The following is a 12,616-nucleotide window of genomic DNA, read 5'->3' on the forward strand; positions in this document are numbered from 1 at the left end:
CTATGGAAGAAATGAATGGGGAAAATACCTGAATCCAGACGGCTGAAAAATGGAAGGACACCATTGCACTCTATTAGGAATCCTGGTGCGATTATTAAACCGCAAAAGGCAGCAATTTAAATTGCTACAAGCACAGGTGGGGTTCATGATACCCCTACATTAAAGTTCTGCAGGAATCCTGAAGGATTGTAGTTCCCTGTGCAGGGATCATGCAGGACGGAACAGAAGTCCTACAGGACGGTACATTCCTAAAGGAGTCCTGCAGGTTTGTCTACTTATATATACTGTGTACACTGACATTCAAAAGTTTGGGGTCACTGAGAAATGTCAAGTTTTCCATGAAAACATACATCAAATGAGTTGTTAAATGAATAGGAAATATAGTCAAAACGTTGACAAGGTTAGAAATTATGATTTTTACTTTAAATAATTCTGTCCTTCAAACTTTTCTTTTATCAAAGAATCCTCCATTTGCAGCAATTACAGCCTTGCAGACCTTTGGCATTCTATTTGCCAATTTGTTGAGGTAATGTAAAGAAATTTCACCCCATGCTTCGTGAAGCACCTCCCACAAGTTGGATTGGCTTGATGGGCACTTCTTATGTACCATACGATCAAGCTGCTCCCACAACAGCTCAATAGGGTTGAGATCCGGTCAGACTGCTGGCCACTATATTATAGACAGAATACCAGCTGATTGCTTCTTCCCTAAATAGTTCTTGCATAGTTTGGAGCTGTGCTTTTGGTCATTGTCCTGTTGTAGGAGGAAATTGCTCCATTCTAGCACCATCCACAGGGTATGGCATGGCTTTGCAACATGGATCCCTTTTACCCTGTACAAATCTCCCATGATACCCAGGGCCGTGGCTAATGGGGTGAAAGGTGGTAACAATTATAGGGGCCCACAGGTCAAGGGGGGCCCACAACAAATTTTTTATATATTTTTTTAAATGAAAGGGGCCCAGAATTCCTGCTACAGCCTTGATTATACCACCACCAAAGCACCCCCAGACCATCACATTTCCACCACCATACTTGACAAATGGTGTCAAGCACTCCTCCAGCATCTTTTCATTTGTACTGCATCTCACGGATGTCCTTTGTAATCCAAACATCTCAAACTTAGATGTCCATAACGCTTTTTTCCAATCTTCCTCTATCCAGTGGAAGCTTTTCTTTCAAAAACAAGGACATTTCTAAGCAGAGGTGGGTAAAGTAGCCAAAAACTGTACTCAAGTAAAAGTACAATTACTTAAACATAATTACTCAAGTAGAAGTAAAAGTACTAACATAAATAATTACTTGAGTAAGAAAGTATCCAATTAAAAGAGTACTCAAGTAGTGAGTAACTCGTTACTTTCACAAATGACATAATAGACGTTTACTCCCCTATATTCCATTACATAATACACATTTAACATGTACTACAGAATTATTATTAATGGACATTCTGTCATCATTCACCATCATGTTGTTCCAAACCCGTATGACTTTCTTTCTTCCATGCAACACAATAAGGAGATATTAGACAGAATGTTTGCCTGAGTCACTATTTACTTTCAGTTAATGTATATATATAGAAAGTGAATGGTGACGGAGACTGTCAGACCCTAACATTCTGTCTAACATATGTTGAGTTCCACACAATACAAAGCCTCACACTGGTTTGGAACAACATGTGGGTAGAGAAATTATGACAGAATATTAAATTATGGCTGAGCAATCACTTTAAAGAGATAGTTTACCCAAAAATGAAAATTCTCTCATCATTTACTCACCCTCATGCCATCCCATATGTGTATGACTTCCTTTCTTCTGCAGAACACAAATTCAGATTTTTAAAAGAATATTTTAGCTCTGTAGGCCAAATCTTGATGCTCAAAATAGCACATAAAGGCAGTATAAAAGTAATCCATAAGACTCCAGTGGTTTAATCCATGTCTTCAGAAGTAATATGATAGATGTGGTTGAGAAACATCAATATATGTCATTTTTTGCTGGACAGCAGGGGGCGATATGCAAAGAAGAATGTGAATCAAACACAAGAATGTGAAAGTGATCTGTTTCTCTGTTCTCATCTATACATATCACATCACTTCTGAAGATACTGATTTAACCACTAGAGTCTTATGGATTATTTTTATGCTGACTTGTGTTTCTTTGTTTAGCTTTAAAATGTTGCCACCCATTCACTTGCATTGTGTAGACCTACAGAGCAGAGAAATTGTTCTAAAAATCTTAATTTAAGTTCAGCAGAAAAAGTAAGGTCATACACATCTGAGGTTGCATGAGGGTGAGTAAATAATGAGAATTGTAATTTTGGGGTGAACTATCCCTTTAAGGGCTCTTGTCAGATCTGGATGTATTTGTCAATAAGAAGAGAGGTTTGGAAACATTTCTAGTAATTATTACAGTGAAAATGTCCATGGATTTATATAATGCTGAAATATCCTGTGTGGATTCTTATTTCAGCATAGTTACAGTTCCCTCTCGAGAGGTCTCTCCTATTGCGTAAGTAGCTTACGCTATGGGAAAACTCAGTTTCTCGAGAAATATTTAAGTCTTTATGTAAAACGCATTGCAGCTGCACAGCAGACAGCAATGAGCGAGGCAGCTCGGTCATTGGCTGTGCTGCAGCAACTTGCTCGAACCAATGACGGGGCGACTCTGAACGCGCAACCAATGAGCGCGCTTCGCGCTCGCGCGCCCAGAGCCCGCCAAGATGGGCGTGGCTAAGGCTATATATTAGGAGCCCCGTCATGAGAGTTCAGCAAAGACCTTCTCTTCGCTGGATCCTCCAGATTATTGGAGTCTTTTCGCCCGCCGTCGACAAGCCTACAGCAGGACTGCTACGAGGACGCCGGCGCCTTCAGCCGCCTTCAAAGCCTTCTGCTACGCCATCCGGCGTGCATCACCTTGATATCCTTTTACTAAGCTACTTTGCAAGTGTTCGCCTCTGCGACACTTTTTTGTCATTTAGTAAAAGAGCAAATTCGAGGCGTTGTTTCAAATGCCTTCGACCTGCGCCTCGTGCAGAGGCCCTCTTCCTGACGGGGACCGTCACATTTTCTGCGCTCGCTGCCTGGGACCTGACCACGCAGAAGCTGCTCTCACTCGAGGCGGATGCCCCGAATGTGACTCCCTGGGCCTCACCGAGCTGCGCGCTCACTTTGCCGCCTTTGCCGCGAACGAGCCTGCTACCACCGTGCTGCCATCCCCTCTGTTCGAGCCGCGCAAGAAAAAGCGCCGCTCACGGAGGCCGCCAGAGCACGCGGACTTCAGTGACGTCACGCCGGGCCAGTTCCCGCGTGCTTCACCACCACCCGAGGAATCCCTGCCGCCAGTTCAATTCACGCAGGCAGACCAGCACCCCTCCGGAGCGGTGGGTCTCGTCTCGTTCGGCGCGTCAGGGGACGACGGTGAAAAGGATGACAGCCTTTCCATTGACGCTGCATCCGACGACTGGCCGGGCTCGGCCTTCGACCCCGCGCCGTCGACATTAGCGGACACGAGCAGGGGCACCAGCATGGACTCAGAGATCGTCCGCATCCTGTCCAAAGCCGTGGAAGACCTCGGGCTCGACTGGTCTTCTCCGGAAGAACCCGCCCGCAGCCGGCTGGACGAGTGGTTCCTGCAAGGGCGCCAGCAGGCCCCTCGACAGAGACCCTCCCCTTTCTTCCCCGAAGTTCACGACGAACTCACAAAGTCGTGGAAAGCCCCGCACTCTGCTCGCCTGAAGCCTTCTTTCTCTTCCTCGCTCTCCTCGGTGGACAGCGCAAGAGAAAGAGGCTACGAGGGAACCCCGCCCCTCGAGGAGTCTATGGCCAACCATCTGTGCCCACCCTCCACCGCTGGATGGAAAGCCAATGCTTCTCATCCCTCGAAGCCCTGCCGATCTACCTCAGCTCTCGCCGGTCGCGCATATGCCGCCACCGGCCAAGCTGCGTCAGCGCTTCATTCCATGGCTGTGCTGCAAGTCTATCAGGCCAAACTTCTCCGCACCATGGACGAGTCTGGACCTGAACCTGAGGCTTTCAAGGACCTGCGCAGCGCCACTGATGTAGCCCTGCGAGCCACAAAGGCCACCGCCCAATCCATCGGCCGGGCCATGGCTAACCTGACTGTCCTTGAGCGCCATCTGTGGCTGACGCTAACAGAAATGAAGGACGCGGATAAGGCGCCATTCCTCGACGCGCCTATCGCTCCAAGCGGCCTGTTCGGACCGGCGGTAAGAGAGTTCGCTGAACGCTTCACTGAAGCCCAGAAGAATTCGCAGGCTATGCATCACTTCCTGCCCAAGCGCTCCAGCTCGTCACAGAGCCGCCAGAGACCGCCTCAGCTGCAGCAGCGAGCCAGGGCGGCGCCTCCCGTCTCCCAGCCCAGACCTGAAACGGACGCTCGACGCCGCTCGCGTTCCGCTAACCGAAAGCAGCCGCCTGAGCGACGGGGACCTCGGCCCAAGATCGTGCTGAACCCGGAGCCTCGTAAGTCTTCCTAGCCATAGGAAGAAAAAGAGAGAGTGCGTGTCTCGCAAAAGCCATCTAGAATGCCTGGGTCTGAGAATCAATTTTGCAAAGAGCGTGCTATCCCCCAGCCAGAATATCTCTTTTCTGGGAATAGTGCTAGACTCAGTGCAGATGACGGGCGCCTCTCATCAGAGCGCCGCCGCTATTCGCGCCTTGCAACATCATTCAGAGTGGCGCGCGCTCGTCAAACGTTTTCAAAGGATGCTCGGTCTCATGGCCTCGCATCAGCTGTACTCCAGCTAGGATTGCTGCACATGCGCCCTCTCCAACGCTGGCTCAAGAGCCGTGTCCCCACTCATGCGTGGCGCTCGGGCCACTTTTTAATCAGAGCGAATCACGGCTGTATAAAGCCCTGACGCCCTGGAAGGCCGCCGACTGGTATCAAACCGGCATGAGTCTGGGCGTGAACACACGGAGAAAAATGATCACGACAGATGCCTCCAAAATAGGATGGGGGCTCCTTTACGAGGGCAGGCCTGTCTCCGGTTTTTGGTCAAACCCGAAAAGCGCCTACATATAAACTGTCTGGAAATGAAAGCGGTCGCCTTGGCTCTCAGAGCCCTGCTTCCGTACCTGAAAACTAACACGCCCTGGTCCGAACGGACAACATGACGGTAGTATCGTATATAAATCGCCAGGGTGGACTCAGGTCGAGCTCCCTGCACTCTATGGCCAGGGAGCTCATCTTATGGTCACAGCACAACCTGCGCCGCTGAGAGCAGCGCATGTGCCAGGCGCCCTGAACCAGGGAGCGGACATGCTGTCCAGAGACAAAGTTCTCCCAGGAGAATGGTCTCTCCACCCCTGACGGTTCAGTGGTTATGGCAAACATTTGGCGAGGCAGAGGTCGACCTCTTCGCCTCCAGGAAAATGCGCACTGCCCTCTTTTCTTCTCAAAGAGCACGGACACGCCGCCCAAGTCTGGCTGAGCCGCCCTTTGTATGCTTTTCCCCGATCGCGATGCTACCTCAGGTCATCAGTCGGATCAGGGAGGTGAAATGTGCAGTGCTCCTGGTAGCCCCACTCTGGAAGAACCAGACGTGGTTTCCAGAACTAATGCAGATGATGCAATCTGCCCCATGGCCGATTCCGCTGAGGCTGGACCTCCTCAGGCAGGCCAACGGGATGATTCTTCATCCCCGCCCCAATCTGTGGGCCCTTCATGCATGGCCCCTCAACGGGTTCCAGAGAACCTCCCCAGCGGAGTGTTGAGAACCATCACTGAGGCGCGAGCCTCTACGAGGCGCTTATATGCCCAAAAGTGGAAAGTGTTCAGTGACTGGTGTGATACCAAGAGCTTGAACCCCAAATCGTATGCGAGATACCAAGTGTACTCGCTTTTTGCAAGAGCTGCTGGAGGCGGGCCGCACACCCTCCACGCCAAAGTCTATGTGGCTGCCATAGCAGCGCCACACAATCCTGATAAAGAACGCTCATTAGGAAAAACGACCTAATCATTCGCTTCCTAAGAGGCGCTAGGAGGATGAACCCTCCTCGCCCCCTCGGTACCGATCTGGGACCTGGCCACGGTCCTGGACGCACTCAAGAGTGCCCCGCTCGAACCTCTTCGAACCGTGCACCTTAAACAGCTCTCGCCAAAACTGCGCTCTTGCTGGCACTCGCCTCAGTCAAGAGAGTGGGCGTACCTGCACGCGCTGTCATCAAGCTGCTTGCTTGGAATTTGGACCTAACGACTGCAGAGTTGTCCTTAGGCCAAAGCACGGGTATATTCCTAAAGTGCTCTCCACACCCTTCAGAGTACAGGTGATATCTCTGGCAGCCTATCGCCTCCAGCAGACCTAAAGTGACACTAATTTACTCTGCCCAGTCAGGGCGCTCAGAGTATACTTGGAACGCTCTGCCTCGCTCAGACAGACGGAACAATTATTCGTGATGCTTTGGCGCCGCGACTAAAGGTCTCAGCAGTTTCAAAGCAAAGAATATCGCGCTGGATAGTAGATGCTATAGCGCTGGCTTATGAAGCCAAGGGCCTTCAATGCCCCTTAGGCGCCAGAGCTCACTCTACGAGGAGCATGGCCTCCTCATGGGCGTGGTCGAGTGGGATACCCATTGAGGATATTTGCAGCGGCGGCAGGCTGGGCCTCGCTCGACATTTATCAGGTTTTATAACCTACAGGTCCCCTCATTGCATTCCAACATTCTATCAGCCTGACTGTAGTATGGACTGGAGTACGTATATGCTGAGCATTATCTCCTCCCTTATAAGGTCCGGCCTCTGACTGACTTAGAGGATTTTTTATGCATATCAGTAAATAGAAAAATCAGTACATAAGATATGTGCTTGTGTTTTTACAATGAGCCTCCACCATGGGCCACCTTGGGGCAAAGGCGTCTGTATTATCCCATTATATAGCTCGCCGCTGGTCGGCTCGCTGAATAATCACTTTGCTTTAAGGCTCAGGCATCTGCCTCTGGCTTTATAGAGCTGAAGTCAGCACGCACGGCGCTTTGCATGGTGTTCCCATAGCGTAAGCTACTTACGCAATAGGAGAGACCTCTCGAGAGGGAACGACTCGGTTACTAACGTAACCTCGGTTCCCTGAGAGGAGGGAATGAGTATTGCGTAAGCTGCCGTGCTTGTGCTTGGTCAGTCGCTTCAGTCGATTGAACCTAAAGAACTCTCATGACGGGCTCTAATATATAGCCTTAGCCACGCCCATCTTGGCGGGCTCTGAGCGCTGCGAGCGCAAGCGCGCCATTGGTTGCGCTGCTCAGAGTCGCCTCGCCATTGGTTCGAAGCAAGTTGCTGCAGCACAGCCAATGACCGAAGCTGCCTCGCCATTGCTGTCTGCCGTGCAGCTGCAATGCGCTTTACATAAAGACTTCAATATTTCTCGAGAAACTGAGTTTTCCCATAGCGTAAGCTACTTACGCAATACTCGTTCCCTCCTCTCAGGGAACCGAGGTTACAACCGAGTCGTTTTCAGTGTCACATTTAGATCATTAGTTCTGTACAGCAGTACCACCGCTCTCTAAATCCTATGTAGGGCACCAACAACCGCCCCCTATCCACTATATAGTGCACTATTTTGAGTTTACACTATTTTGTAGGAGTGTCTGAATTCTGAGTGAGCTACTCATTCCATATTTTTGTTCACTCATTCTTACCCACAATGCACTCTAATCTCAAGTGTACATTTCAAGTACACTCGATGACGGTTAATTTCCCACAGTCCACCACGGGGAAGAAGTACGAGCTGGGTGTTTGCCGATTCCTTCACTCCTGCAATGCTTTATTTCATGCTGAATGTAGTAAATGTATTTTTGACAAATCATTAATGGATTAAAATAACATATAGAGACAAAACATACAGATACATTTTAAAATCAAATAATCAAATGTGTTTACGCTTTATATTAACCCACAGTATATATTAAAAATGACTAACAGAATGAAGATGTATTGTATTAATATATTATTTAATAAGAATAACAAATAAGACCCAAATATTTTAAAATGTCATATGTGACGTTTCTCCACCAGCCCCAGAGCTCCAACACTCTCGTCCGAATTCACTCATTTGGTTCACTCCCTGCTGAGATATAGTGCACGAACTGCCATTCACTATATAGGAAATAGTGAATGAGAGAACGATTGCAGCCACAGCCACTCTCGTCGCACAGTCACACACGCGTGCCCCGCCCACCTTGCTGTATGGCGTTATATATGTGCCTCATTCCTGAGCGAGTAATTGTAAGTTTTGAGCACAGAGAACTATATTTTGCAAGCACATTGCATTATATTTTGTACAGAAATTAACAATCGCAAATAAAAAAATCGTTTGAGCAAAGAAAAAACGATTCCATGCTCAATAAATGTATTTGCTATTATCCATATTAACGTGCAATAATAACCCTCTCACGCAGTTTACTCAGGTGCTCTCACAAATTTATTCTCTGCGCTCTGTCAAGTCCCTCTCTCTCTCTCTCGCTCAACCTCTTAATTCTGTGCGCGCTCAACTCTTGACACACACGCGCGCGCTCAACTCTTGACACACGCGCGCTCAACTCTTGACACACGCGCGCTCAACTCTTCAAACACACGCGCGCTCAACTCTTCAAACACACGCGCGCTCAACTCTTCAAACACACGCGCGCTCAACTCTTGACACACACGCTCGCTCAACTTGCAACAGCGTTAGGAGTGTGCCACAAAATCAACCAATCGGAAAAGTAAAGGTCAATTGTGATTGGCTGTTGGTCTCCAATCACCACGCAGCACAAAGATGACGAAAAATTTATTTTATGGACAGATGTCTTCTCTAGCCACCATCAAACATGACAGAGTCAAATGGTGAAAACTGCAACAATATGCCACAACGTCAGGTGAGTTAGTAATTTCTAGTTTTATGATGTTATGGTTTTCTATGCCTTTGATGAAACCCTGCTATTATCTACGGAAGCGTATTGCATTCACTTGAGAAAAAAAAAATGTACTCTGTTTTTCTGAATTAACGACTTAATTATCTCAGAATTACGAGATAATTTTTCATGGAAAAAAAAGTTTTTGCTCTGTTTTTCTGAATTAATGAGATCCCTCAAAATCCTGCCAGGAGCTCTATTTTAGCTGGATGCGCATGAATTTATAGAGATATATTTTAAACTTGGCCTTCAATACAAAGACATTACTGTCTATGACATTTGTAATACTGTCATGGCTGAGACACGCTTTGATCTTCCAAAGGACACTAATTACACTAGAACTACCGGAATTCTAGAACTACTAGAATGGCCATAGTGGTCATTCTGACCGTTCATACTAGACTGTACCAAATGTCATGTCATATTTACATTCGAAACTTCTATTGAGGTTTTAGAATGAAGCCTCTAATGTCTGTCGTCATATTTTATATCGTCATCACCCTAAAAATGTATTGAATAAAATAGAATAATATGGATCAAATGGAGCCAAGCTTAACGCAGATAGTCCTACATAATACGATCTTTTTTGTAATATATAATAGTGCTAGACTATATAAATACATAGGCCTATATATATTATATATTAGCTGCTAGACTGCCCCGAAGGTGCGTGCCTCGCTTTGTGTACAGCAAGTTTTTCCACCACAGTGAAAATGTTTTGAAAGTCTAAACGCCAACAAACATGGATTGAGGCGGAATATTTCGTTAGATAAAAACATGTTGTGAATTTTGGAAATTATTACAGCTATCCTTTTTCAAAACATGTTGACTTTTGGACTTTACAACTCTGGAGTTATTGGAAATTGGAAACAATCCTATGCAGCCACCACTGGAATCAAAATCCATGAATAAATGAATCTGTTATATTAATAATAAACACCAGGACACAAAATTTTAATTCTAATGAATGTGAAAATGTATTAGTTCATCGACAACCACAGAACTTGCTATTGTAGCTAATTACAGATACAAATTTGATTATTTATATTAAATTATTCTCTTTGTAACATAAAAACAAATCAATACAATAGCTTATAAAAACATCACCAAAGTGTATTTCAATGCATAGTAAAAACCTTAGACATGTATGAAACACATATAGGCCTAACCCAAAATGGCCAAAGCGGTTAATAAAGAATATGAACATTCGCTAAACTGTGGGAAAACTGATTTAGAAAGCAATATTTGTTTTACTGTGAGCAAAAATATAATTCTGTAAAACTACAATGAAAATAGTATGCTGTAAAATCATTATGAACGAATTCTCCTAAAAGTGGCTCACTTGAACAAAAAAGGGGGCCCCCTTTTAGGAGAATATTTTAATATAAATAATCAAATTTGTATCTGTAATTAGCTACAATAGCAACTTCTGTGGTTGTCGATGAACTAATACATTTTCACATTCATTAGAATAAAAATTTCGTGTCCTGGTGTTTATTATTAATATAACAGATTCATTTATTCATGGATTTTGATTCCAGTGGTGGCTGCATAGGATTGTTTCCAATTTCCAATAACTCCAGAGCGTTGTAAAGTCCAAAAGTCAACATGTTTTGAAAAAGGATAGATGTAATAATTTCCAAAATTCACAACATGTTTTTATCTAACGAAATATTCCGCCTCAATCCATGTTTGTTGGCGCTTAGACTTTCGAAAACATTTTCACTGTGGTGAAAAACTTGCTGTACACAAAGCGAGGCACGCACCTTCCGGGCAGTCTAGCAGCTAATATATAATATATATAGGCCTATGTATTTATATAGTCTAGCACTATTATATATTACAAAAAAGATCAGTATAATGTAGGACTATCTATGCTCGCTTACGCTCCATTTGATCCATATTATTCTATTTTATTCAATACATTTTTAGGGTGATGACGATATAAAATATGACGACAGACATTAGAAGCTTCATTCTAAAACCTCAATAGAAGTTTCGAATGTAAATATGACATGACATTTGGTACAGTCTAGTATGAACGGTCAGAATGACCACTATGGCCATTCTAGTAGTTCTAGAATTCGGTAGTTCTCGTGTAATTAGTGTCCTTTGGAAGATCAAAGCGTGTCTCAGCCATGACAGTATTACAAATGTCATAGACAGTAATGTCTTTGTATTGAAGGCCAAGTTTAAAATATATCTCTATAAATTCATGCGATCCAGCTAAAATAGAGCTCCTGGCAGGATTTTGAGGGATCTCATTAATTCAGAAAAACAGAGCAAAAACTTTTTTTCCATGAAAAATTATCTCGTAATTCTGAGATAATTAAGTCGTTAATTCAGAAAAACAGAGTACATTTTTTTTCTCAAGTGAATGCAATACGCCTCCGTAGATAATAGCAGGGTTTCATCAAAGGCATAGAAAACCATAACATCATAAAACTAGAAATTACTAACTCACCTGACGCTGTGGCATATTGTTGCAGTTTTCACCATTTGACTCTGTCATGTTTGATGGTGGCTAGAGAAGACATCTATCCATAAAATAAATTTTTCGTCATCTTTGTGCTGCGTGGTGATTGGAGACCAACAGCCAATCACAATTGACCTTTACTTTTCCGATTGGTTGATTTTGTGGCACACTTGTAACGCTGTTGCAAGTTGAGCGAGCGTGTGTGTAAAGAGTTGAGCGCGCGTGTGTCAAGAGTTGAGCGCGCGTGTGTCAAGAGTTGAGCGCGCGTGTGTCAAGAGTTGAGCGCGCGTGTGTCAAGAGTTGAGCCGTGTGTGTCAAGAGTTGAGCGCTGCGGTGTTTGAAGAGTTGAGCCGCGTGTGTTTGAAGAGTTGAGCGCGTGTGTTTGAAGAGTTGAGCGCTGTGTGTCCGCGTGTGTCAAGAGTTGAGCGCGCGTGTGTGTGTCAAGAGTTGAGCGCGCGTGTGTGTCAAGAGTTGAGCGCGCGTGTGTCAAGAGTTGAGCGCGCATGTGTCAAGAGTTGAGCGCGCGTGTGTGTGTCAAGAGTTGAGCGCGCACAGAATTAAGAGATTGAGCGAGAGAGAGAGATAGAGGGACTTGTGAGAGCACCTGAGTAAACTGCGTGAGAGGGTTATTATTGCACGTTAATATGGATAATAGCAAATACATTTATTGAGCACGGAATCGTTTTTTCTTTGCTCAAACGATTTTTTTATTTGCGATTGTTAATTTCTGTTCAAAATATAATGCAATGTGCTTGCAAAATATAGTTCTCTGTGCTCAAAACTTACAATTACTCGCTCAGGAATGAGGCACATATATAACGCCGTAGGGACAAAGCGCATTGATATATTGCAGCACTAATTTAAAAATGTACACTTAAAATCTGATGTCATAAGAGCCCAGTTACAGAATCACCCTAAAATGACCATCTCATTACACAGAATAGCCCACATTAGAATTAGAGCCTAAATTTACCTCAGCGTGCTGTTTGATGTTGGAGCTGTAACTTTAATCTTGAAATATCCGCTTGTTTTGGTGTTAAATTAAGTCATTGCATGACGAATCTATTCTTTTTTTCACTGTGTGGTGCGAAGAAAGTGTTTCACTTTGAAGAGTTTGATGCTGCTGCACTGATGACTTGAGTGACAGTCTGTAACACCGACTCAGCGTGTGCAACTGTGAACTTCCGCTCTCGTAAAAGTCCCATTCAATAATCTCTCAATAAATGACACA

Source organism: Xyrauchen texanus, chromosome 32 (genome assembly GCF_025860055.1).
Source record: "Xyrauchen texanus isolate HMW12.3.18 chromosome 32, RBS_HiC_50CHRs, whole genome shotgun sequence".
In the NCBI taxonomy this organism is placed as follows: domain Eukaryota; kingdom Metazoa; phylum Chordata; class Actinopteri; order Cypriniformes; family Catostomidae; genus Xyrauchen; species Xyrauchen texanus.